The sequence below is a fragment of the Camelus ferus genome, chromosome 17, assembly GCF_009834535.1.
Source record: "Camelus ferus isolate YT-003-E chromosome 17, BCGSAC_Cfer_1.0, whole genome shotgun sequence".
Classification (NCBI taxonomy): Eukaryota; Metazoa; Chordata; class Mammalia; order Artiodactyla; family Camelidae; genus Camelus; species Camelus ferus.
In genome coordinates, this window is record NC_045712.1 from 12,222,855 (window position 1) to 12,248,580 (window position 25,726).

The 25,726-nt window shown below is 41.6% G+C and overlaps 1 long non-coding RNA gene across 1 annotated transcript in view; it reads left to right on the forward strand.

The window, feature by feature from the left end:
- Positions 1–25,726, forward strand: part of LOC116657089 — a 116,062-nt gene that overhangs the window by 3,908 nt on the left and 86,428 nt on the right. Inside the window, exon 2 of the long non-coding RNA XR_004312023.1 lies at positions 20,604–20,651. This is a non-coding gene — a long non-coding RNA (uncharacterized LOC116657089). The remainder of the gene's footprint in view (positions 1–20,603; positions 20,652–25,726) is intronic.

A 25,726-nucleotide genomic window follows, 5' to 3' on the forward strand; every position in this document is an offset into this window, starting at 1 on the left:
ATTAATGTGTTTAAAGTAGCAATAATAAGCTCATTCCATGTTAACAAAAACTACGTGTTTTTGTTTTTTTAAACTATATTTTCCAAAAAAATTAGAAGAGTGGCATTATTTTACATTTTTGCAATTTTTTGAAATCACTAGCTTAAAGGAAGACAGCTGGGTTCTCCTAACTTCTTCCTTCAATCTGTGATAATATCACATGTCGTGTAGCCTCTGGAAAACTCCGCTGTATACTCATGAGAGAATATGAATAAAAGGGCAAATAGTATCTTAGTATTATCATGAAAACAGTTTTGATCTCACAGACCCCCCTGCAAGACTCTTCAGTGGTCTCCAGACCACACGGTGAGGACCCTTGGTACAGAGAATTTCTATGTCTCAGGTGCTCTGTGCTGGATGGGCAGTCTTACTTAATCCTCACAACAGTTCCATACGGTAGGCACTAAAATTAACCCATTTTCCAGATGAGGACACTGAGATTTGGAAAAAGTAAATAGCTTGTCTCAGGCTACATAGCGATAGAGCCAGAATTCAAACCCAGGCAGCCTGACTCTACTGCCTGTGATGTTCCCCCACCTCTCCATGGTCCGCAACTATCCTGACATACTCTTAATGGGCATCATTAACCCATGTGCATAGGACTCGCTCCTTTCTGCCTTTTCCTCATCCAGCTTAGACCACATGCCAAGCGCTTCAGCCCTCTCATTACATTTTATTCGAATATTCACTTTTAAACTTAACAGTTTGTAGAATCATGAAGCTGGAAGGCAATTCAAAATCCTCCCCTCCCTCCCCTCCCCTCCCCCCCCCCGCCTTGTTCCTGTGGAGAAACTGTGGCCCAGAGGATAAATGCCACTTGTACATGATTAACACAGGTAGTTGCTAGCAAAGCCAGAATACGGACTCGGCTCCCCTGAGGATTGAACTGTGATTCTCCCATGATACCATGTTACGTTGGATCCCATCACTCAAGCAAAGATTTGTAAACAGAGTAGAAAAGCAGCAACTGTCCTCAACTAGCATTTCCACTTTGACAGCTGCCTTTCAGTGTCTGTTTCCCGAAAGGATAAGGAATGGTTGATCCAAGGAGGCACCTGTGCTCCCTCACAGGGATGATGTCCGACTCCGTTACGAAAGTAACCTCAGTCCCCAATACCAAGTGGGCACTTAGTAAATACCTGTGGCATAAATAAGTAAATGGATCACTCCATCCCCTCCTGCCACCTCTGCTTATCTTTTGAAAGTCCCATCTGTTGGAACGTGAACAGTGTTGCACCCCTACTGATGGAGACCAGCTAGGAGTTTCCCACAGGCAAAGAGAGCCTTTGGGATTCCAGGCGGGAAAGCAGCCTCATGATTTGCCTTTTGTTTCCCTTTCAAATTCCTGCTCCAGACTGAGGCCTCCACCCTCCCTGCCAGAAAAGAGGGAGGGGAATTTTTTTTTTTTTTTAAAGAAGAAGACGACGATAAAGTGCCTTTGTAATAGCTCACGCGTTATCTACGGCTTCCTCTGGAAGCCACCCATCCCTTCCCTTTAGATTGTAATAACTGGACCCTTTTTTAGTTTTTCTTATCAAGAGGGAAATAAGAGAAGAATTGCCTTTTCAAAGTCTTCAGAAGTCATCAGATTGCATCTCTGGGAGGGGAAAATGTTCAGACGCTCAGGGAGTTGGGCCCAAGGATGGTTTCCTCCTGGTTAAGGCACACCTGCTCCCCGAGAAGGCTCTGACTCCTGTGTCTGGGGACTGGGGGGTTTACCCAGCCCGGCGATGCAGCTGTTTGCTTTGGGAAAATAGCTGACACTGTAAATACTCCAAAGTATTGTGCCTGGTGTACAAAAATCTTGGTTCCAGAGCAAATACATAAATCTGACCCTGACAGGGGGCGCTTAGTGGGCCACATGTTTGAAAACGTTCAGTGTTTTCTTTATGAAAGTAGATTGCCTTGCCCTGTGGACTTAGGGGACCCTATTTTCTTTTTTCATTTCAAATCCACTGGCTCTCAGAAGAATTGAAAGCAAGCAGGTGACACCAGGTGCCTTGAGGACAATGAAAAACGGCTGCCAGACCCAAAAGCATTAGTCATTTGGGGAATTTTTCCTTCTTTTTCAAATGAGACCTTGTGGAATTAGATGCTCAGAGCAGTTATTCCAATTTAGATGGACCAGGTGGTTTCTTGGGTGACATCCATAATCGGCCAAGTTCAGTGGGTACTGTCAGAAATCTGGTTTGTTTTATGACAGAGGAGATAGGCTGGCGGATATCAGATTTCCCCCTCCCACCCACCCCACCCCCCAAAAATCAGTGAAGTTGTTGAATTATAATAAAATCTCTCTTCCCAGCCTTCCACCCATGTAGTCACAATCTTCACTGGAACTGCAGATTAAAAGAAGTCCTCTTGGTCCCAAGAAATACTCCAAACCAAAATTAGTGCTGAAATCAGTCAACCCTAAACCAAGGACCCAACAAATTACTCAAACATTTGCTGTTCTGACAGTGCTGTTCTTTATAGCCACCTCCCTTTGTTACTTTAATTTCTTCCCCCTCAAAAAAGAATGGTTAAAATTTATGGCGAGGAGAAATAACTGATTACGGCTGGCAAGTTAACTGAAGGGGCCAATTGTTCCATACGGCAAGAATCACGAGGCTAGGGAGCCATTCACCGGGAAAGACTGATGTGCGAAAGGGCAGAGTCTTGGTCCCTCCATTGTGTGGTAAAGAGTTTCATGTTTGGTTCCAAATTCCTAAAGGCAGCCTGGTGTGCAACCGGGCTGAGGCGTGGAGAGAGCAGGGGGAAGCTGGGTCTACGCCCCGCACACGGGCTCAGGGTCAACTTCCAGCAGACAGAGGTTTCCTGTTCACTTTTGTTAGCGTGGTCAGGACCTTTTGCATGATTGTCAAGACGGGAGAAGCAAAATGGCAGTTTTTGCCATTTTCACATGAAATCTGAATGGCCCCAGGCCTCCTTAGACTTTAGGAATAAGGTCCCAGAGACCCCTGGGACAGCCACACACATACCCCAGAGTGTTTCTGAGGACCCCAGGGGAGGCTCACATGTGCTTAAGCCAACTTTACTTTTTTCTTTCTTTCTTTTTTATCGAAGTATAGTCGTTTTACAGCGTTTTGTTAATTTCTGGTGTACAGCATAGTGATTCAGTTATATACGTATATATTCCTTTTCATATTCTTTTTCATTATAGGCTATTAGAAAATATTGAGTATAGTTCCCTGTGCTGTATAGTAGGACCTTCTTGTTCATCTATTTTATATACAGTAGTTGGTATCTGCAAATCCTGAACTCCCAATTTATCCCCCCACCCCCTCTTACCTCTAGTAACCATGAGTTTGTTTTCTATGTCTGTGAGTCTGTTTCTGTTTTGTAAATAAGTTCATTTGTGTCATTTTTTTTAGATTCCACATATAAGTGGTATCATATGATATTTTTCTTTCTCATTCTGGCTTACTTCACTTAGTATGACAATCTCCAGGTTGATCCATGTTGCTGCAAATTGCATGATTTTATTGCCTTTTTTATGCCTGTCGTATTCCATTGTGTACATATACCTCAACTTCTTTATCCAGTCATCTGTCGATGGACATTTAGGTTGCTTCCACGTCTTGGCTATTGTAAATAGTGCTGCTGTTAAGCCAAATTTAACTGGATGCCGCTGCTCCAGGCGACTGCTGTGTGTTGCCAAAACGTCTCCGCCATCCCATACTAGACAAAAGAATCCGAGCCGCTACTGTCCCAGTGATCCAGACAGTTTCATCATCGTGTGAGGACTCCCATGAGGCCAGGGCAGAGCTGGATTCCACCCTGAAGTGGGGGCACGTTCTATCTCACATTTTGCCATGTGACCCTGAGCAATACATGGTGTGACCACGTTCCCAGAGCCCCCTCTTGAAAACAACCACAACTTTTCCGTGTAAGTCTCCTCAAGGCTTGGAATGCCTCCGCAGGGTGGGGGAACGGACCCTGCCTTGTGTTGGCTGTCCCCCGCCTGCCTCCAGGTGCCTACTCACAAAACTTCCTTCTCAGTGAATTATTTCCCTGACATAGTCTATCAATGCGTGCAAATAATACACCAGAAGACCCTGACCCTTAAGTCAATGATATCCAACCAGATCCTGAACCTCAGTGAAGATCAGCGCATTACACACAGTAGGTCTAAGGGAGGCCTCAACTAAAAGACGTCCAGTGTGTGTGAGTGGCTTGCTGTCTGACAGACTCCATTCTTCCTTTACCAGTCATTTGATGTGTTTATTGTATGTGTTACTGAGAATGAGAGAGTCATAGAATAAGAAAATGTTATACATAAGAGGGAGCCACAAGATGATCTAGTCCAGCCAACTGTGGGAAAGAGAAACCTCAAATCTTCTGTCTTCTGCATGGTCATAATAACAATAGCAACTCATCACTAGCAGGCGTCAATTGCTTTAGAGTTTACGAAGCATTTTACATACATTATTTCATTTAAATAACAAACTGAACCCAACCCTTTGGACCCCAAGTTGTTAAATAATAATGAAAGGAAACTTTCTATTTCCAAGTAGGGAAGCTTAAAAAAAACAACAACTTATTAAAAATAGCTCCAAAGGCAATTTGAACATCAAAGAGCTTTTTATGAAACAGCATTTTGATGAGTTAAGTGTAAATGAATCAGAGACATATGGATTCAATTGTATTTAAAATAAACAAGGCTTTAAAAATTAAGAGGCAAAGTAGTTTGAAAACACATCTGACTTCATCCAGTGTCTTACCACAGCAAGGGACTAGGGCTTTGTAAACTAGGGAGGTAAAAAAATGGTAATCTTGTTACCTGGAGTTCTTATCGTAGGTTCCAGACGGAGAAAAATGCTACAAACTAATTCCTAAATGCGTGGAGACCTGTAAGTTATTGGAAATTTCCCTTTAAATTATGAAATTATTGTATTAATACCAGATGACTAAAATCATGAATTAAGCTCTCATCAGATTGATAAAAGCATAGAGTTTCTGTTTTTCTAATATGATTTTAACTCTTCTGTGGGATTGCTTTTAGGAGAAATATGCTCAGGTTTTAAAGATGTTTTCCAGGTTTATCTCTGTCTCTTTTTAAACATTCAAATATTTATTTTGAGACATCTCATGGTTTTTTTTTCTTCCAAGATTAATAGGCAGTCCACAGAATATGAAATTTTTGCTTCCAATTTATTTATCAAAAATTTTGGTTGTTGACTGAAGTCAAATATTTTAAGATACGCAACTTTAAAAATCTCCCTGGTTTGGGGATCCGTAGTTGTTTTCCAGTTATATAAGAATCCTTGGTCCAAGCCAGTAACCACAGCTGACAAAACCAAACTTTGTTAGTTTTGGTTTGCACAGGTGATTTCCTCTTGTCCTGAGAAATTTCTGCCTTACTAACAGCCCTTTATTTGCCTTTAGTGAACATTGCAGCCTGGCATCTTTTACAAATGCTCCTTATCTTAGGAGATCAGTTTTCCCCTCTCTAGCAGCAAACCTCTGGTTGCACCTGCAAAGATTCTTTTCCCCTCCCTTGGTGGTGAAATCCTCAAAGCACTTGCTGCCCTTGGTCCAGCCCTCGCTGCCAGTCCTGCTTGGTAGCGTCCCGATATTAATTTCTAGGAAAAGTTTTTGGCAGTGTCTGGGTATCTGTGAGAAATTGGATTGAGACAGAGTTTCCTAGTACCAGTTATCCCCTGCCCCTCCGTATCATCCATCCTTAACTGGGTTCCGGAAAACCAGAGCAGCCTGAGGCAAATTGTCAAATTGTCAAAATTTGTTGGCATTCTTCCAGGATCTCATATTATTTCTACAATTTCTGTGCCCTGGTGCTCTTGTGGGGTGGACTGGAAAACATTGGACTTGGAGTCACACAGCTATGGGTTTGACACCCAGTTTATGATGGATTCGGTAAAAATTTGCCCCATAAAACATGTATTTTAAAATTTTCCAAGTCACTCCTCTTTGTTTTATGTTTAGGTGTCCTGGATTTAAAAGAAGATGTTCTGTCAAATAATTAGCTTGGATGTTGCCTATTTTGGGCACTGTACGGGTAAATGTCACCTTCGTGCTGTATTCTTGTCCTAGGACCTGACTTTCATCTGTACAGACAGACTGAGCTTTTCTCCCCATGCTTACATCTTTGCCCTCATGCCTCCTCTGCCCGGAATTTGTCCCCCCCTCATTGGCCTTAATCCCTACAGTCAAAAAGCCTATCTACCCTTCAGGCCCACCTTTCCAGGATTCTCTTCCATGAAAGCATCTGCTCCAGAGGGGTCCCTCCCTCCCCTCCGTTGCTGTGCCCCCTCTGTGCCCTCCCACATGGTGTCATCGATTGTCAGTATTTGGTCTACATCTGTCTCATCTCCTCTTCTAAACCTGTTCTGTCCAGTGCGAGAGCCACCAGCCAGGTACAGCATCTTAATGTTAGGTAATTAAACTTAATACAATTTCAAATTCAGTTCCTTGATTACAGTAGCCACATTTCACGTGCTCAGTACCCACATGTGACCAAGAGCCATCCCAGCTGACAGCGCAAGTAGGGAAGTTTTCCATCAAGTAGAAGGTTCTGCTGAACCACACAGTTCTAGAGTCAACAAGACGTAGGGCAGCATCTTCCTCCTCTGCCTCTTCTACAAACTCCCCCAACATCGGCCATACCTGCCACAGTGCCTGGTGTGTGAGGTTCCATCCACACCTGTCAACTTCCTGTCTTTTGTGGGGCCAGTTCAGCACCTCTAACAGAGCAACGATGGCAAAATCTTCTCATTGTTGCTCCTTGTACTAGCCTGAACACTTTATGAGGTAGGTGTCAGTAGTTTCATTTTACAAATGAAAGAAGCAAGTGATGTGGTCTGCCTCGGTCACAGGGGCAGTGGGTGATGAGAGCAGGATTGGAACCCTGGTGTTTCTGGCTCCAGTGCCCACATAACTTAACCACTGTGGTCTGGAACAGGAATTCTCAGCCTCCACGGTATTGACAATCCTGATGACTTGAGGCTGGATGAGTCTTTGTTGGGGGCTGCCCTGTGCATCATAGGATGTTTAGCAGCATCCCTGGCCTTGATGCGCCACATGCCAGTAGCATTACCCACCTACCGACCGCCCGTGTGACAGCCATAAATATCTTCAGATGTGGCCAGATGTCCCCTGGAGGCAACCTCCTCGCCCATGGAGACCCAGGGCTCTCAGGTGGTCATTTCAGGTTGGTCACATGGATGGAGAAATGCCTCAGCAAACATAGTGACTTCTTCCTCGCAGCAAGTGAGAAGCAAGTTTACACTCCTCCTCCAGGGGAAACCGAAAACTCATTCTTTGAATCCCCTGTGTAATCCACCGGGTCAGCTCCCCACCTGGGAAATATTCTGCGGCTGCTTCCTTTCATGCTGGGCAGAGATAGAGCCTGAGGTGGCTGACAGCCCGGGCGCCACAGCTCAGCAGGACTCAGGGCGGCGACACCCCCGTGCCCCGTCCCACAAAGCCAGCTGGCCAGCTTTTCCTTGAGACCACCTGGTTTGGGCATACAGTCTCGGCAAACACCGTCTCTGTGGGAGGGGGCACAGTGGGGTGGAAGAGAGGTGGCGAGGAAGAAGAAAGAGCGAGTATCTCAACAGACCTCAGATGAGAGAAAGCTGTTCTGAGCTGTTTGAGAGAACGCAGGGCCTACCTAGCCGACGGCTTTGAAACCAGAAGAAGCAAGCACCAGCTACTCGGGAATATTTGTGTCTTAATAAGAACCACAAGACGAAAAAGACAAATAAGAAAATCTTTTAAAAAGCCCCAGGGGTGTCTCCCTAAGGCAGCTGTGTCCCCACTGTGGGTTCAGCCCTGTCACACACCCGACTTTCCCAGCTTTCCTTTTGTTTGGTTTCCTTCTGAGTAGGGTGACTGCCAGCACTCCCTAAGAAAAACAGTTCTGTTTTTTTAGAATGTCTAAGGCTGCAGTCCCCTACTAGCCCTATGAGAAATGCTACAGTTTAAAAAGTGGGTCCCACAAGTTATGCTGCCTTGTCTTCCCTTTCTGGGGTTCCCAGTGTGCAATAGCACATGGCGGCTCTGAGAAGGCCTGCGGCAGAGACCTCCTGGCTAACTCGAGTGAGAGGTGATCATACCTACCCTGCAGGTGCTTGGGGAAGAAGCGAGATAGGACACTAGCAGGTCTAAAAGTATATTTAAATGTTGAGGGTATGAGTACAAGTATGTGGTCGAACCCACTAAGGCTGCGTTTTGCAGGGAAGCAGGAAAACTGAATTATGGAACCACTGGTTTCAGAACAAACTCCCAGGCTCAAATTTTTTTTAAAAAAGATTTTTCTCCAATGAGCATATACAGCTTTATTCTTTCAAAAATAATCTGTTTGAAGAGTTTTATTTTAGGTTCAGGATTTCAGATGTTCTCCATGTCTCTCCCAGGCGTCCAAGTCCTGACTCTAATTAAGGATGTTACACTCAGCTCTTAACGAGCAATAAAATCCAGAGAATGAGCAGTTATAGTTTATGAATAATGATCATCGTTAGGCTCAAGCGGGAACTGGCAGAACCTGTCCTGGAGCTGTTTCCTCCTCTTCCCTCCCCCCTTCCTTCGCTCTGTCTCAAGATTTCCAGGAGCGGCACCGAGGGGGCGGGGCGAGAGGCCCAGGTCACAGGGCTGGTGTGTGGGGAAGCTATCTGCCTTGGTGTAACAGAAACCCTTCACTCCTACCCCTGCCTGCTCTCAATAGAATGGCCACAGCCACAGCAACAAGAAGAACCAAAGTTTCTTTGTGCCCAGCATCGTTAGAAGTGCTTCCCTGACAGCCACTGTTAACATTTGATAGACCTCGGTCCAGACACCTTACGAGGTGCATATACTGATAGAAGAATGGCTGAATGGATGGCTGGATGGGCACTGTATCCATTACCTGTTGCTGCATAACAGATAACCACAGAGTATCAGTGGTATTCAAAAATGAGGATTTATTTCTCATTCACGCTTCTATGCGTTAGCTGGGGAAGTTCTTCCAAGCCTGCAGGTCTATCTGCTGGTGTTGCTTCTTATATTTCATTTTGGTGCCCAGACTGGAGGGACAGTGGCTTCAAAGGTATGTTTCTCTCATGGTACTAGCAGAAGTACAAAAGAGCCAAGCCAAACCATGCGGACACATTTCAAGCCTTCACTTGTATCCCACTGGGCAAAGCAAGGCATGTGGCTAAATCCACAGTCAGGAATCAGAGATGTACCCTTTACTCACCCTGAGGGCCAAGGCAAAGGTATGGATATATAACTCTTTTTATAGGGGAGTGAATAATTGGGACAATAATCCATTTTATCTCGTAGGGATGGATGGGGAGACAGTCTGAGCATCTGATAGAATTCTACAAAAACATGAAATAACTATTCCATTCTATTTTTTAAATGAATGCATTCAGTTAAATGATACTTGAATTTAACAGAGGAAAAAAGAAACTGAACTAAAGGAGCTGCTTATGTCAAGCAAATGTTTTTCTACCACAGGATATATTTGGTTTTTTTTTTTAATGTCTTTAAAAGTTTTAGTAAACATGATTATTAAAAAGTAGTGCTTTTTCAAGAACAGTGATGCTATAGACGGAATGTTTGTGTCCCTTAGAATTCACATGTGGAAACCTGATCCCCAGTGTGATGGTGTTAGGAGGTGAGGCCGTTAGGAGACAATTAGGTCATGATGGTGGTGCCTTCATGGATGGAATTAGTATCCTCATAAAGGAGACCCCAGAGCGACCCTTCACTCCTTCCTACATGTGAGGGTATTGAGAAGGAGACTGTCTGTGAACCAGGAAGCTGGTCCTCACCAGACACCAAATCTGTGATGCCTTGATCTTGGACTTCCCAGCCTCCAGAACTGTGAGAAACCAATTCCTGTTGCTCATAAGCCATTCAGTGTATGCTATCCTATTCTAGCAGCCTGAACAGAGTTTATATATTTCGGACATTAACTCGGATGAGGAGAGTAGACTTTTTTTTTTATCTTCAGTAACCTCTAAGTGAATTATGAATATAGGCAACAAACCAGACAGTAGAATTGGCAGTACCTGTGACTTTATTACCTGCAGAAATTGTGTTTTTTGTATCACATTTCAGTTCTAGATGTCTTGAAATACTATTTTCACTTACCACAACTTCCAAGTTATAGTAGCTCTTATACCCTTAATAGCTCTTGCAATTTGATAAGTAATACAGTGTCTCTATATGTTTTTTAATACAAAATATTTACGTACATTTCCTAAAATCAGATTTATCAGTGTTTATGCTGATGATTTTTTCTCTGTCCTCGTATTTTTTAAACTTTTTTTATTAAGTTATAGTCATTTTACAATGTTGTGTCAATTTCCAGTGTAGAGCACAATTTTTCAGTTATACATGAATATACATATATTCATTGTCACATTTTTTTTGCTGTGAGCTACCACAAGGTCTTGTATATATTTCCCTGTGCTATACAGTATAATCTTGTTTATCTATTCTACATATGCTTGTCAGTATCTACAGATTTTGAACTCCCAGTCTATCCCTTCCCACCCCCCTCCCCCTTGGCAACCACAAGTTTGTATTCTATGTCTATGAGTCTGTTTCTGTTTTGTAGTTACATTCTTTTTTTTTTTTTCTTTTTCTTTTTAGATTCCACATATGAGCGATCTCATATGGTATTTTTCTTTCTTTTTCTGACTTCACTTAGAATTACATTCTCTAGGGACATTCATGTTGCTGCAAACAGTGTTATGTTGGTTTTTATGGGTGAATAATATTCCATTGTATAAATATACCACATCTTCTCTATCCAGTCATCTGTTGATGGACATTTAGGCTGTTCCATGTCTTGGCTATTGTAAATGGTGCTGCTATGAACATTGGGATGCAGGTGTCTTTTTGAAGTAGGGTTCCTTCTGGATATATGTCCAGGAGCAGGATTTATCTATATCTATTTAAATATAATACTTTGAAACTGTATTTTCATATATTTGGTTTCCTTGGGAGTCCTATGTAATTTATTTTATCCATTTAAAAATATTTTTTCCAAGGTGGGAGGCTATAGCTCAGTGGTAGAGTATGTGCTTAGCATGCATAAGGTCCTGGGTTCAATTCCCAGTGCCTCCATTTAAATAAACAAATAAAAAATAACCTCCCCTCCCCCACAAAAATTTATTTTCCACAGGCTCTACCAGACTGCCTAGGAGGTCAAGACATACAAAAGATTAAGAACACCTCGTGGGCACTGTTATTACCCGTTTTCACCGACTGGGAGACTGAGGCACAGAAACCTCAGTAATTCACGCAAGGTCAAAGAGGTTAGAAGGAGCACAGATGGGATAGGAAGCCACATGATGGGGCTCCAAAGTGCATGCCCTTCACCAAGGCTGCGTGGCTCCTCCGTGAGATTCTGTGAAAGCTCCTCTATGAGACTCCAGGTGCCCCATGGTCATAAGTAATCTCAGCTGCGCACGCACGCTGCCCACAGCCGCCAGGTGTGCTCAGTTAAATCCTTATTGGCGTCTCCTTGTACCATCCTGCTGGTTCTGGCCTTCACCTCCTCTCCGAGTTCATCTCCTTCCTCTCTCTCCTTCTCTGTTTTCCAGCCACGCTGGTCTCCTTTCTCCGCCTCACAGCCTTTGAACTTGTCTTTCCTTTCACTGGGATGCTAGTCCTTCTCTTCCTTCTCGTCCTGGGATCTCCGCTTTCCCGCCGCTGCGTCTCAGAGGGGCTTCTGGGATTAACTCATCACGGTAAGTTCTCTCTGTGTTTCTTTATATATTTTGTTTATTAATCCTTTCTTGGTTCTAGTTATTTCAAATATCGCCTCCCAGTTTGGGGCTTATCTTTTCATCTTCTTGAGAGAGTCATTCAGTGAACAAAATTCTTAATTTTGAGTCAAGTGGATCAATCTTTTCCTTGATAGTCTGTGCTTTTTGTTTCTTGCTTAAGAAATCACTCCTCACCTCCAAGGTCATGGAGATATACTTTTGTATTTCTTCCTAAACGTTTTGAAGTTTTGTGTTTTACAGTGAAGCCCTTGATGCATCTGAAATTGACTTTGGTGAAAGCTGTGAAGTAAGGATTCAACTTTTTTTTTTTCCCATGTGGATAACTAGGTATCCTAACGTCGGTTACTGAGTTGTCTGATTTTCCCCTACTGATCCCAAATGGACTTTCTTTCCTCTGTTCTGTGAGCCAATCTCTGGGCGTCTACTACACTGCCTTGTTTAAGATAGCTTTATATATGTTATGGGAAGCTGCCTTTGTTAACTTTCTTCTTAAGGAGTGAGTTGTAAATTCTTCCTTTTCTATGTAAATTTCTAAATAGCCTGTCAAGTTCTACCAAAAAAACTCCCAAAACAAAAACAAAAACCCATTTTGAGATTTTCCTTACAATTACTTTAGTTTTTTAAAGTGTTTTTTTTTTTTTTTTTTTTTTTTTTTGGTGGGAGGAAGTAATTAGGTTTATTTATGTATTTACTTTTTAGAGGAGGTACTGGGGAGTGAACCCAGAACCTCATGCACGCTAAGCATGTGCTCTGCCACTTTGAGCTATACCCCCCCAGCTACTTTATATCTGCACGTTAATTTGAGAAGAATTGACATCTTTAAACTGTTTCATCTTTCTGTCCATAAATGAGGATTAATTCTGCTTTTATTTGGATCATTCAGTGCTTTTATCCGGATCATTCAGTCAAATGCTTTCGATTTATAATTTTCTCTATCAGATCTTACGCCTATTTCATTATATTTCTTTATAAAATAGATAACCTTGCTATTGTAACAGAATCTTATTTAAATTTTCTGTTTATTGCTAGTGCAGAGAAATGTCACCAATTGTGTATAGATAATATATATTCCACAAACTTGCTGAATTCTCTTATCTAGTTATTTATGGACTATATGGGTTTGTTTTCTATATAGACACATGTATCACCTGAAGATAATGAGAGTTTGGTTTATTCCTTTCTAATATTTATACATGTATTTACTTTCCTTTTTTTGCTGCATAAGCTCGAACCTCCAAAACAATGTGGAAGAAAACAATTAAAATTCTTTTCTTGATTCTGATTTCAAACGAAGGGTGTTTAGCATTTCAACATTGAGTCTGCTGTTTGGTTAAAGGCTTTTTGTAGATACCGGTATTTTTTTTTCAATTGAGAAAGTTTCTTTCTCTTCTTAATTTAACCTTGAATTTTTACCAGTAGTATTTGTTGAATTTTATGTAATTTTTCTCCTCATCTGAGTTAATTTACTTCCTTTATTTTGTTAATGCAGTGAATTAATAGATTTTCCAAAGTTAAACCAACCTTGCTGTACTGAAATGAGCCTTTCTGGGTTATGACGTGTTCTCTTTATACAATGATAGATTTTTATCTCCTTTAATTTTGCTTAGAACTTTCTGTTTATGATCCTCAGTGCATTTGGGCTATTATTGTCTTCTCTCATACTGTTTATGTTTAGTTTTAGTGTCCAGGTTTTACTAGCCTCATAAAAATGAGTTATGGAGTAGTCTCTCATTTTCTATTTTCGAGGAGATTATGTATGATTGGATTTGTCTGTTCTGTTAAATTTGTATGTGAAAGAATGAATGAAGTTCAGCAAGCTGGGTGACTAGTACATAGTGGTAAAGAGCAGGCAGGTCCTTGGAGGAGGTATTTACTGCACACCTTACATTTGAGAGGAAGGAGCAGGAGGCTGCACCCAGCTGATGCATTTAGTGGAAACTGAAGGAAAGTCCAGGTAGTGCATAGAGTTGCCAAATGGAGGGAACCTGTGGTCCTGCTCTCAAGCTGTCAGATCACCTCATGTTTCACAGTGGAGTGAGGGGAAAGGGTTTTACAGGCAAAGATTGTCTAAAAATACACAATCTTTATGCAGTCTACATATTACAAGTTTGATGAATGTTGTGAAGCATTTTCAGCTCATTTTGTCTTCTAAAAGCTTGATGCACTAATTTAGGTCCGTGAAGGGCTGGATGCCCCAAGGAAATTGTGTGCGATATGAGAACATAATATTCACAATACTGTTTACCCTTTGACCACTCTGCTCCCAGTTTCTGCTCCAACAGGTTTTATTTATCCTAAGATTAAAGCAGCTCACCAGTGGACATATAGTACTGCTTTATGGTGAAATGCAAACATGTAAGCCAGACCCAGTGGATTCTGTCACCTTTGAAAAATGATTCATTCTTTTGTCGGCTTTGTTTTTCACTCATGGGAAACCTGATAACATTTCAGAGCCTGAAATCCTTCCCTAAGCTAAAATAACCTGTTGAAAGTAAGTTTAAACCAAGTCTAAGGTAGAAGAGCAAAGTTTTTGAATTTGGAAACATGTCTGATCATACTACTGCAATAAAAACAAGACACTGTAATTGGATTTCACTGAGTCACAATTTACCCTGAAATTGACTAACTGCACTGCGTTAGAGAAATCTAAGACTTGTAAATACACTGATTAATAGGTCTGCTCTAGACTCTGTACCGTCACTAATCAGTGATAGTGCTTCTCCACTGGGCCTCAGAATCCTTCTCAACACAGAGCAACAGGAGAAGCTTAAATGTCACTTCTGGTTCTCAGTGAATAAAGACATCACTACCATTTGCCATTTTTGCCAGCCAAGCTCATGCTAAACTCATCCCCTTAGTGCAGATTCTGGATTTGGTATTAGTTACCTTATATTGGCAGTTCAGGGCTGTATCTCAGAAAAGCTTGGTTGCTTTTTATGTCTCTTTTTCACAGATAATCTATTTTTCATTTATTCTGCCTCTGTCCTACCATAACTGATTTCCTTCTCTCTCTTAATAGTAGTTCAAAAACAAAAATAATATCCTTTACAAAAACAAGGAGAGTCCTAACAGCAGAAGGACACACAGTCAGATAAACGAAATTGCCTTATTTTCCATAAAATGAAGTTAGTAGCTCTGGTCCCTGTTGAACATAGTGGAAGGAGATAAGCTCTGTATATCAGCAGTGGAAGTTGTGTGATAACAACCAGCAAGTGATTTTTCCACAGTGAAGAGATTTTCCATCAGATTTCACTTGACCTTGAACACTATGTTAGCCATGAATAATTAATGGTACTTATTACAGTAAAGTCCCATTTAACTGACATTATCAGGGAATTAGATGCCTTAAATGAGTGAGTTGGCCAGATACTAAGACTGGCTCCCTTTATGGGCTGAAAAAAAAATCTTGATTATAACCATTTCTAGTGCTTGCTTTTCTAAAATGTGTGGCAGTATTTTGCGATTTATCAACATTCAGTGAAACATAAACATTTATGTATTTAATAAATAGTTATCAAAGCCTCATCTGTGCCAGGCACTATGCCAGGTGCAGGCAATAGAACAGTGAATGGGACACTGCCTGTCCCTATAAAACCTCTGTTCTGGTGGAGAAGAGAGAAAAACAGGGAATCACACCAAAGTGCTAGGATCATAGAAATCAAGACCATTGTGAACTTCGTTGAGCTGAGTAGCAAAACAGTTGAATTCAAAGTTGGCTGAATTCTCCAGAACTGTTTGCCTCTTTGCTCAATGGCCTCTGATCTCTGTGTCTTGAGTTCTTGTGATGGATCGTGGTAATTTTTGTACTTCCTCCCTTAATTTCAGCTGCCGTCTCTTGCTGCTTGCTAAGTGTGTGGTGCTGCCCCTACTATTTTTCTGTGAATAATGTACTAAAGTGATTAAATTAAAACTGACAGATAGATGATATATTAGTTATCCATGGCTGCATAACAAGTAACCCCAAAACTTACCAGCTTAAGAGAACACACATGTATTATCCCACGGTTTCTGTGGGTTGGGAATCCAGCATGCTTAGCTGGATCCTCTCCTTCAGGGTACCTGGCACACCTGTATGTAATCAAGGTGTCGACCAACACTGGGGTCTCTTCTGAAGGCAGGATTCCATTCCTCAAGGGCTATTGGGCTAAGATCCTCAGTTCTCTGCTGGCTATTGTCTACAGGCCACCCTCAGTTTCTTGCTACAGTTCTTTCCAACAAGGCGGCTCTCTTGCTTCATCAAAGCCAATAAGAGAGCATCTTCTAGCAAGATGGAAGCACAGTCTTCAGTCACCTAATCATTGAAGTGACATTCCATCACTTTTGCTGCTTTGCTGTATTCTGTTGGTTCCAAGCAAGTCACCAGGTCCTGCCTACTTTCAAGGGGAAGAATACCAGGAGAGGGGATCCCTGGGGGCCTGCACAGAGGTGGCTCACCCCACACACCAAGCATATCATTATCTTTCTTCCAGAGGCCATAGAAGCACCATCAATCAATCATGTCTCGCTCTCCCACTGAACCCAGAAAAAGCTTCAAAATCTTTCCTAGTAGAGGACTCCAAGAGGCCTATTTCCAATCGGTTGGTGAGATAAAGCCAACTTGTCTTCTCTTATTTATCAGCAACCATTCCAAGTAATTGCTATGGAGGAAATACTTAGGCTGAGAATCTAGACAGAAACAGGGAACTGTATTTGGAAGCAGAACTGCAACATGGCGTGATGGCCATTGTCTGAAAAGTCAGTGAAGAGGAAGCACAGCTGGGGGCAGAAATTGACTGACTGTGTTAGAGACAAGTACTTCACAGAAAGGACCAAGAATCAAGAAATGCACATCCCAGTGTGCAAGAGCCCAGATGAGATCAGACCATATTATGATTAGACATGCACTAGAAGAATCCAGTCCTGACCAGGACAGAGGTTATTCCTTTGACTACACTGAAGAAGAGTAGTTTTACTTATTTATTTATCATCATTTTAATCAATGAGATGAGAACATCAGATGCCATGACCTGTCCTTTGTTGGGGGAGGTGATTAGGCTTGCTTATTTATTTTATTTTTGGAGGAGGTACTGGGGATTGAACCCAGGACCTTGCATATGCTAATCCTGCACTCTATCTCTTGAGCTATAGCCTCCCCCAGATGCTGTGACATGTCCTTTGTCTCAGATTTGGGGATGTCCTGCTAATGTCTGTAGCAGAGTTTCTCACCTTTTCTTTACCTACCCTCTCTTCGCATAAACATAAAAATCTCCTTACTCATGTGCAAAGGAACTTCTCCACTCCTTCTTCTTGAAGAATCACTCATGGGTTGGGGAGGGACAAAATAGGAATTGGGAATTAACAGATACACATTACTAAATATAAAATAAGTAAATAACAAGGATCTACTGTATGGCACAGGGAACCATATTCAGTATCTGGTAACAACCTATAATGGAAAAGAATATGAAAAAGAATATATATATGTATAACTGAATCACTTTGCTGTACACCTGAAACTCTAGAAATCACCTATACTTCATTTTTCAAAAAAAAAAAAGATGTTAAAAAAATCTCATGTCTCTGCATATTTTATTCCTACCACACCGTAGTACCTTCTCACTTTTAATCCTTTTGTGTGTGTCCACACCAGCTTAGGTCTCCTAAAGGCTTCATCTTTGTCCACAGGGCTTCTTGAAAAAAATAAAAATAGTGATCCTTAAACTGGGGGGATTGCAGTCCCCCAGAAGAATAAGATATTTTAATGATTTATTTTAAAATAATTTCAAACTTTCAGAAAAAACTTCAGTAACAGTTCAAGTTCCTGCATGCTCCTCACTCAGATTCCTCACGTTTGTTTTCCAGAGCCATAAAAATAGTCAACTTTTTGGGCACTCTCCCATGTAGTCATAGTACAACCATGAAAGAATAATGCTTTAATCCACAGACTTCTTTTGCATTTCAGCCATTATCCCAATAATGTCCTTTACAGATCCAGATCCAGTCATGATCACGTGCTGCATTTAGCTTTCAAATCTCTGACTTCCTCCCACTTGGGACAGTTCCTCAGTATCCCCTTACCTTCTGTGTCTGGACATTTTTTAAGAGTACAGGCCAATTACTCTGTAGAACATCCCTCAGTTTGAGTTTGTCTAAATGTCCCCCCAAGATGAGATTCAGGGTATACTTTTCAGGTGGAAATATCAGAGAAATGATGCTGTGTTTTTCTCAGTGCATCCTACCAGTAGGGACCCCTGTTTGTCCATGTACAGTGTTTGCCAGTTTCTCTACTCTGATTTTATAAGTCTTTTGTATTTAGTGATAATTGATGTTTTTTAGGGGAATACTTTGTGAGACTCTGTGACTGTCCTTTTCCTCATCAGACTTTCCCCCACCAGTTCTAGCTTCCGCTGATGATTCTTGCCTGAATCTGGAATTTCTCTGATACTTGCCACAAAGATTTTTAAGGACGACCTTGCATGAATGGTTTTAAAGGAATAATTTCCAGGTTGTCAGCTCCTCTCTAGATGCCTCTGAAACTGCTGTGTCTGAGAATGTATGTGTGACATGCTGGTTCCCCTTCCAGAGCCTCACTCAAACTGCAAACTCCTGGGGACACCTCGTGCAGGACCACCAGACACAAAGTGAAGAATGCACCTAGGCTTGTACCAGGGGCCCCAGGTCCCATCTCTCACTCCCTTTTTCCCCTTTTACAAAAGAAAGGCCCACCTCTCACCCATCTGAACCTTACTGTGGTGCATTCCCCCAGGGTAAAAAAAATCCAAGACTCCAAACAAAGGAGTGATTCAAAATCTAGCTGTTAGTGTTGAGAAAGTGAGTAATTCTAATGATTGGGTTACAAATCCTTCTCAGTTCTTTGCTTTCAACAAAATTGAAGAAAGATCTGATGGAGTTGTCAGTTAGTAGATCATTAAGAATAATTTTTGATGATAGATCGCCATATAATTTTTGGCAAATGACTTGGAAGAGTTTAAAGAATTGAGTGATGTTGCTATAACAGAACTCTTTCCATTCCTACCCACTTAAGTGAACAGAGTTTTTCAGTCCTTACAATTATGATTAAGAGGAAAATAAAAGGAATTAAATTGATGCTGAATCCTGTCTCACTTGGACAATAAGAAATATTCAAGAGTTAATAGGAAGGAAAAGCTCATTCCATCTTATTTAATTAAGATAGACGCATTAAAATTTGACTTCTGTTTTGTAATCATTTACCAAAGTTTATAACATATTTGGTGTTTTGACCGATTCAGTACAAAAATTCTAATAATAACACAGATGAAATTGTTTAACACTTAGAGCACCAGATTCACAGAAGATACGAAGATTTTACATTTCAACTTGGTTCAAAATCTTGAGACAGAAAACTGATGGAGTGATTAATAAAAAAGTCTTTTAAGCATTAAAATATATTACATTATAGTAAATTCTGTGCAGGGACTGGAATGGAATCAGAAAAGGAACAATGTGTGAAACCCCTGTGATATTTAGCTTTGCCTGATGAATTTTAAAATGAATAAGTTGTTTTCTGTACCTGTGAGTCTGTTGCTGTTTGGTATAAATTCACTTGTATTATTTTTTAGATTCCACGTAGGAGTGATATCATGTGATACTTGTCTTTCTCTGCCTGACTGACTTCACTAAGTGTAATATTCTCTAGGTCCCTCCATGTTGCTATAAATGGCAATATTTCATTCTTTCTTACAGCTGAGTAGTACTCCATTCTTACAGAAAACAAATTTATGGTTACAAAAGGGAGAGAGAGAGATGGGTAGGGACAAATTAGGAGGATGGAATTAACAAACTCCTATACATGAAATAGATAAGTAACAAGGATTTCCTATGTAACGCGGGGAAATATATTCAGTATCTTATAATAACCTCTAATGGAAAATAATCCAAAAAAAATATATATGTATGTATAACTAAATCACTTTGCTGTACACCCCAAACTAACACAGTGTTGTAAATCAACTATACTCCAATTTAAAAAAAAAAGTGAAAAAACCAATTTTATTTTTACCAGCATCAGCACTTAAAGTACGCTAGGAAGTACAGGACTGTTTAACCCCTTATGATGACATATTTTGTCTCTCACTTTTAATATGTGAGGGGAAAATAATTTTCAAAGACATTTTAAGGGTCACATGAGCAACAAGAATATTGCTTAGAAAGACACTTTCCCTCTGCATGTGTTACAGAATTTCTCTGGGGCTTTACCTCCTGTTTTCTACCTTTAACTTCTCATCTAGGGTTTGTCTCCACCTTCCTTCATGAGCCCTCCTCACCCGTCACACCCAATTCCTACCCCTGTCCCAGTGGGGCATCACCCCCAGGTCAAAGACCAGCCTTGCCCATGGACCGGAAAGGATCATCTTCTCAAATTAAAGATTATCCATTTGGGTATTATATTTATTATACCTAGATTCCTAGAACACGTGGTCCCTTTCTGAGTATAGTCAAGATCTCATGTCCAAAGAGGAAAAAACGTGTCCCTGTGGCAAGTCCCCCTTGTCAAGATGCTGTTTGAATGAGGGCCACCTTGCCCGGATTATGTGTACCGTATCAGGCCCATCTGCTGTGGGTAAAACACAACACAGTCAGAGAAAAGAGGAAAACTGATGGCCATTCCTAAATTGCCGGATCCTTGTTAAAATGTGGACTCCTGGACTTTGACAAGATCACCTGATTTGGCGGGTGTGGGGTAAGGCACAGGGCACCTTGTTGCGGTTTGTCCCTGTACCATACCTTGAGGATCGCTGCCTTAGAGCACAGTCCTTAATCCTGATGTAGGCTTCTCACATCCATCTTTTTGTTTCTAACCAGGTACTCAGTGTTCCAAAGAGTTCAAATGGATCAGCAAATCAGCCAAGGGTAAGTGAGCTGTTCGTGTACAAATTTTGATTTCTACAGTTTATTCCAGCCTGATTATTTATCTCAAATGACTCTGCCTATTATATTTAAAATACTGCTTCTAATTGGAAGTACAGTCAAGTGCATACATGATATCAATAGTTGTTCAAGTTGTTTAAGTTTAATTTAATTTAGAATATTGATGCTCCGAAAGACATACATGGATAGGGAAAATAAATTTATAGGAAAAGAGATGTAAATGGTGAACAGATTTTAATTGACTTTCTCTAATGAAGTTATAGAAGTATTATGCAATAACATTGTAATTATATTGATGAAAATCCACGGGGAGGGGTGGTAAAACGCACATGAACGGGGTCGGGACCGTGACTCGTTCATCCTCGCACTATTAACGTGTCCGTACCTGTACGCAGTGTTCTAAAATTCTATACTCCTTTAGCTGATAATGTTACCTCTGTCAGCCTACTTTGAGGAAATGCAAGATTGCAAAATCTGTTCATTGTAGAATTGTATATTAATTATAGAATGATAGTGGCAGTAAGCAGAAGCAGCTGGCACAAGGGCTTGGCATAGTATCCACTTCTGTAAAACATTGTTGTCAAAACACATTTAATGTTTTTTGTTTGTTTTGTTTTTTATTGAGGTATATATTGAGCTGATGTACAAAGCACATTTAATGTTAGGAGATAATGTTCAGGATAGAATGCTACATGGATCCCAGGTTTGTGTGTGTGTGTGTGTGTGAGAGAGAGAGAGACAGACAAGACAGAGAGACCAAGACAGAGAGAAAGAAGAACGGCAAAGGGAAGGAATCTAAAACACACATACAGTAAGTAGGAAAAAATTAGACAACCGTGATGGTGACACTAAAGATAATTTTTTATTTTCTTGTTTACATTTTCTTTAGCTTTTAAATTCTTTGCAATGCATACATCAGTTTTATAATCCAAAACAGTATAGCTTTCAAAGCCATATTAAATGGGTATTCCAACGTCTGAACTGCTGGTTTTGAGGAAACCAGTGTATTTGCAGAGTGCCAGAGAACCAGTCTGTTCCCCTGGTCCCCAGCCTGTGGGCAGGTGGCACCTTGACAGAGAGTTAGACCTACAGGCTGATGCATCTCTCTCCATCTCTCCATCTGTCTTTCACACATACACACACACTCGGAGGATATTCTAGCATGTCCCTCGAGAGCCTGCTTCTTTTCCTTTACCCTGAATGATTTAAATGGAGCTGAAGGAAGCTATTCTTTACCATGAGTTGATATTAAAGGGTCAGGAGAACCATGCAGTGAGTTTCTTTCATTTATCAGTATTACCATGATTAAATGTCCTCTCTTGCATTATTCATTCATTCAGCAAATAGTTTTAAGTGCCTGTTAGACACTCAGATAGTCACTTGAACGGAGACGAAGATGTATTCATGTATCCATCTGTTGAGTCAGTCAGTAAATAGTATTTCCTACAGTACTCACCCGGTGTGTGATGGAAGCTGCTCTAGACACTGCCAATACCGTGGGAAATCAGACAGATATGGAGCCCACCCTCAAAGAGCTCAAGGCCCAGTAGGAGAGAGAGAAAAGTCAACAAGGAAATAAAAATAATCACCATTCGCAGTACTGCCTGGGGAGAGTGCCCAGTGTTGCAGCAGAGACTAGCAGTGGTACCGCGTAGTTGAGGTGGTCCCGGAGGGCCTCTCTGAGCAGAGGACTCAGGTGTGAGCGGAACAAGAAGAAACCAGCCAGAGAGGGTTGAGTTCCAGGTGGGGAAGGAGGGCAAATTCCAAACTGAGACAAGAGAGAATGCGAGAGCCCTGGGAGTAGGGGGCGTCTCCACGGGACGATCCTCAGCGGGCTCTGAGAAGAAGTGGGCAGCCTTTTGCCAGTGTCTTAAAGGTGAGGGTGGAGAGAGGAGGGGACAGGAGATGGTCCAGTGCACGGGTTGGCTGCATAGGACAATCCATTCTCTGTTGCTGAAGCATTAAGTGTGAAGCAGAGAGGTAGGGGAGCCAGGTAATGGCACACCTCGATTGTCGCGCTGTGGGACACAGGTGTGATCTAGTTGGTAGCAGGACTCCAACAAAGACTTTTAAGTGCAAGGCTGACTTGGGCTAATTGGTGTTTTAGGAAGATTGTTCTAGCACCTGGTAGAAAATTGATACCCAAGTGAGCATTGAATGTTAAATGGGAAAATAGACCTTCTTTCCTTCAGTCATTGAAAGTTAGTGAAGGGTTTTCAGTAGGAGAAGGACACTATCAGAGGCATGGTTTAGGCAGATTAATCTGTCGGCACAGTGTTAGATGAATTAAAGAGAAAGTGACAATCTCATTTGTCACCATCCCTCAGCAGAAATGTACTTTCACTGACTTTTTAAGTTTTAAGACAGAAGTACGTGTGAGTAATCTCTTGCTGTGTAACAGACTACCTTAAAACGTAGGGTTAAAACAACCCACGTTTATTATCGCACAGTTGGAGTGGCTCAGGAACCTGGGCGTGCGTTAATTGGATCTTCTGCTTCAAGGTCGCTCGCAAACTAGAATCAACATATCAGGCAGGATTGGGACTTCATCTGAAGGTTCAACTGGTAACTGATTGACTTCCACACTCGCTTCCATGGTTGTTGGCAGGATTCAGTTCATTGGGGTTGTTGGGCTTCAGTTGCTTGACATGTGGGTCTCTCCTGATGGCAGCTTGTTTCATGAAAATGAGCGAGTTTAGAAGGCAGTCTGCTAGCAAGATGGGTGTTAGACACATTTGTAACCTCATCGTGGAAGTGATGTCCCATCACCGTTGCCACTTTTGTGGGTTAGAAGTGAGTCGCTAGGTCCAGGCCACTCTCTGGGGCAAGGGATCACACAAAGGCATCAATACACAGAGGTGGGATCACTGGGCACTGAGTTAGAAGCTGCCCACCAGGGGAGCTTAATGAGGATCGTTCCTGGGTGTGTTGCAAGTGAGGACAAGGTCTGGGGGGTTAAAGCCGGTATTGTTCCTCACCCGTGATTAGTTGGGAAATCATCTTGCTCTCTCCTGGCCTGCCGATTACCGCCCTCATTACCATCACTGCCTGCCGTACCGCTGTCATGGTTTGTCCACTTTTCCTGATGACGAACGCTGCCCCTCTCGAAGTCAGAGCATCTGGGAGTATTTATATACAAGCTGTGTTGGGCTGACCCTCCCTGCCGGAGATGGATTGTTGTGTTGTGAGACGTCTCCTCGCGGGTGCTGTGGATGTCAGTGACATCAGCTGCCTGCAGGAAACAACTGTAAAAGTGAAGGTGAATTCTTAACTCCTCCCTCACTCTTGCAAACAGAGCAGGTCAAGGACTTGCCTCCACTCCTAGTAGGGCTTCATAAACCAGAGTGCCAGAGGAATGCCTTACTTACACAGGCAGCTCAGAAAATGGCTGCAGAAAGTTAGAGCTCCGAATCCAGGCTGTGTAAACTGCCGTTCCAAACCAAGGAGAAATTAGGCAAATGGAAATCACAAGAACTACTACTGTGTGTGTATACTGTGTGCCAGCCAGCGACGGGGTCAGAACCTGACCTCTGTGATCTCGTTTCAGTTCCCTGACTGGGCCAGGTTAATGCTGTTATCCCCATTTGACAGAGAAGGAGCCTGAGACCCAGAGGGTACAAAGCTCGCTCACACTCATAGCTACGCAGAAGAGTCCTGCGACTCAAACCCTGTCAGTCTGGTTCCCTGGGTTGTTTTTTTTTCCCCAAAACTATTTATTTGCTAATCTCTTGAGAAAGAAATATCCCATCCCCTGTTTCTTTCTTTCTTTTTTTTTTTTTTTTTTTTTTGAAGTATAGTCAGTTTACATTGTTCTGTCAATTTCTGGTATACAGTGTATTGTTTTAGTCATACATATACATAGATATATTTCTTTTCATATTGGTTTCCCTGCACTCTTAAATTAGGAAACCAGAAATTAATTGTCTTTATGGGCAGTCATGTTTTGTCCTGAATTACAGAGAGTCCTCATCAGCCAAGGATAATTTGGGGAGGGGAAGGGGCACCGGCCTCACCTAGAATAAAATCAACCAAAAACAGAAATCAAAATGCGAGCACAAAGAATGTAGGGAAACCATTTTTATTAGAAAAAAATATATTTAAAAAAATAAAAGTAAAAATAAAGAAGGAAAGTTTACTTTAAAAAAAGTTCAATCAAGAGTCAGCAAATTTTTTCTGTAAAGGGTCAGATAGTAAGTATTTTTTGGCTTTGTGGGCAAAGAGATGTGTGCTGTAGCTACCCAAGGCTTCGACTGTGTATAAGCATGTCATGTGTACAAGCCGCCATGGGCAGTAAGTAAACAAATGGGCATTTTTGTGTTCCAGTATTTATTTACAAAAGCAAGTGGTGGGCCAGACTTAGCCCTTGAGCTCCAGTTTGTGGACCCTTGACTTAGGTCATAATTGTAATGTGTACTGAGTCTTAGAAAAGGCAAGAATTGTGTGGGTTTTTTTAAACATAATATTTCTGGTAAGATATATGCCAACATAATATAAATCATCCCTTCCTGTTTGACTTCAGTTTTATCCAAAAAAATGTCCATTGTGTAAAACTAATTGAGGGCCTCTTCATTTTCTCAAGGTCTCTCCCGATCCCTGATAGCCAAATACTTATCTTTGGAAAACATTAAGACATTGTGCTTCCGGATTTTCTCTTCTTGGGGTATAAATTTGTCTAGCTCTGCCAGATCCCGATTTCTAGATATCTTGACCAGTTCTCTAACGTCTTTTCATCAACTTTGTGAAATCTTGTGCTAGTTGTGAGATTGGCTGTTCAGTCTCCAGTAGATTCTCACTGTGTTTGCCTGTTTGCTGGGTGGGCACCCAGAGGACAGCAAGAGAGGGAAACATACCGAGACCGCGACCTGATGAGCGAAATAGATGCGAAGCAAGGAAAGATTTGAGTAGGAACTAACTTCAAAATCGTTGTGTCATTGGTGGAAATTTTCCATCTTACTGCAATCTCGGCTTCCCTTCACAACTTGCTCCCTGCAGGTTCTCAAGTAATGAATGCTCAGATGATGAAGCCCTCCCCCACATGATTTACCCACCTTCCTTGT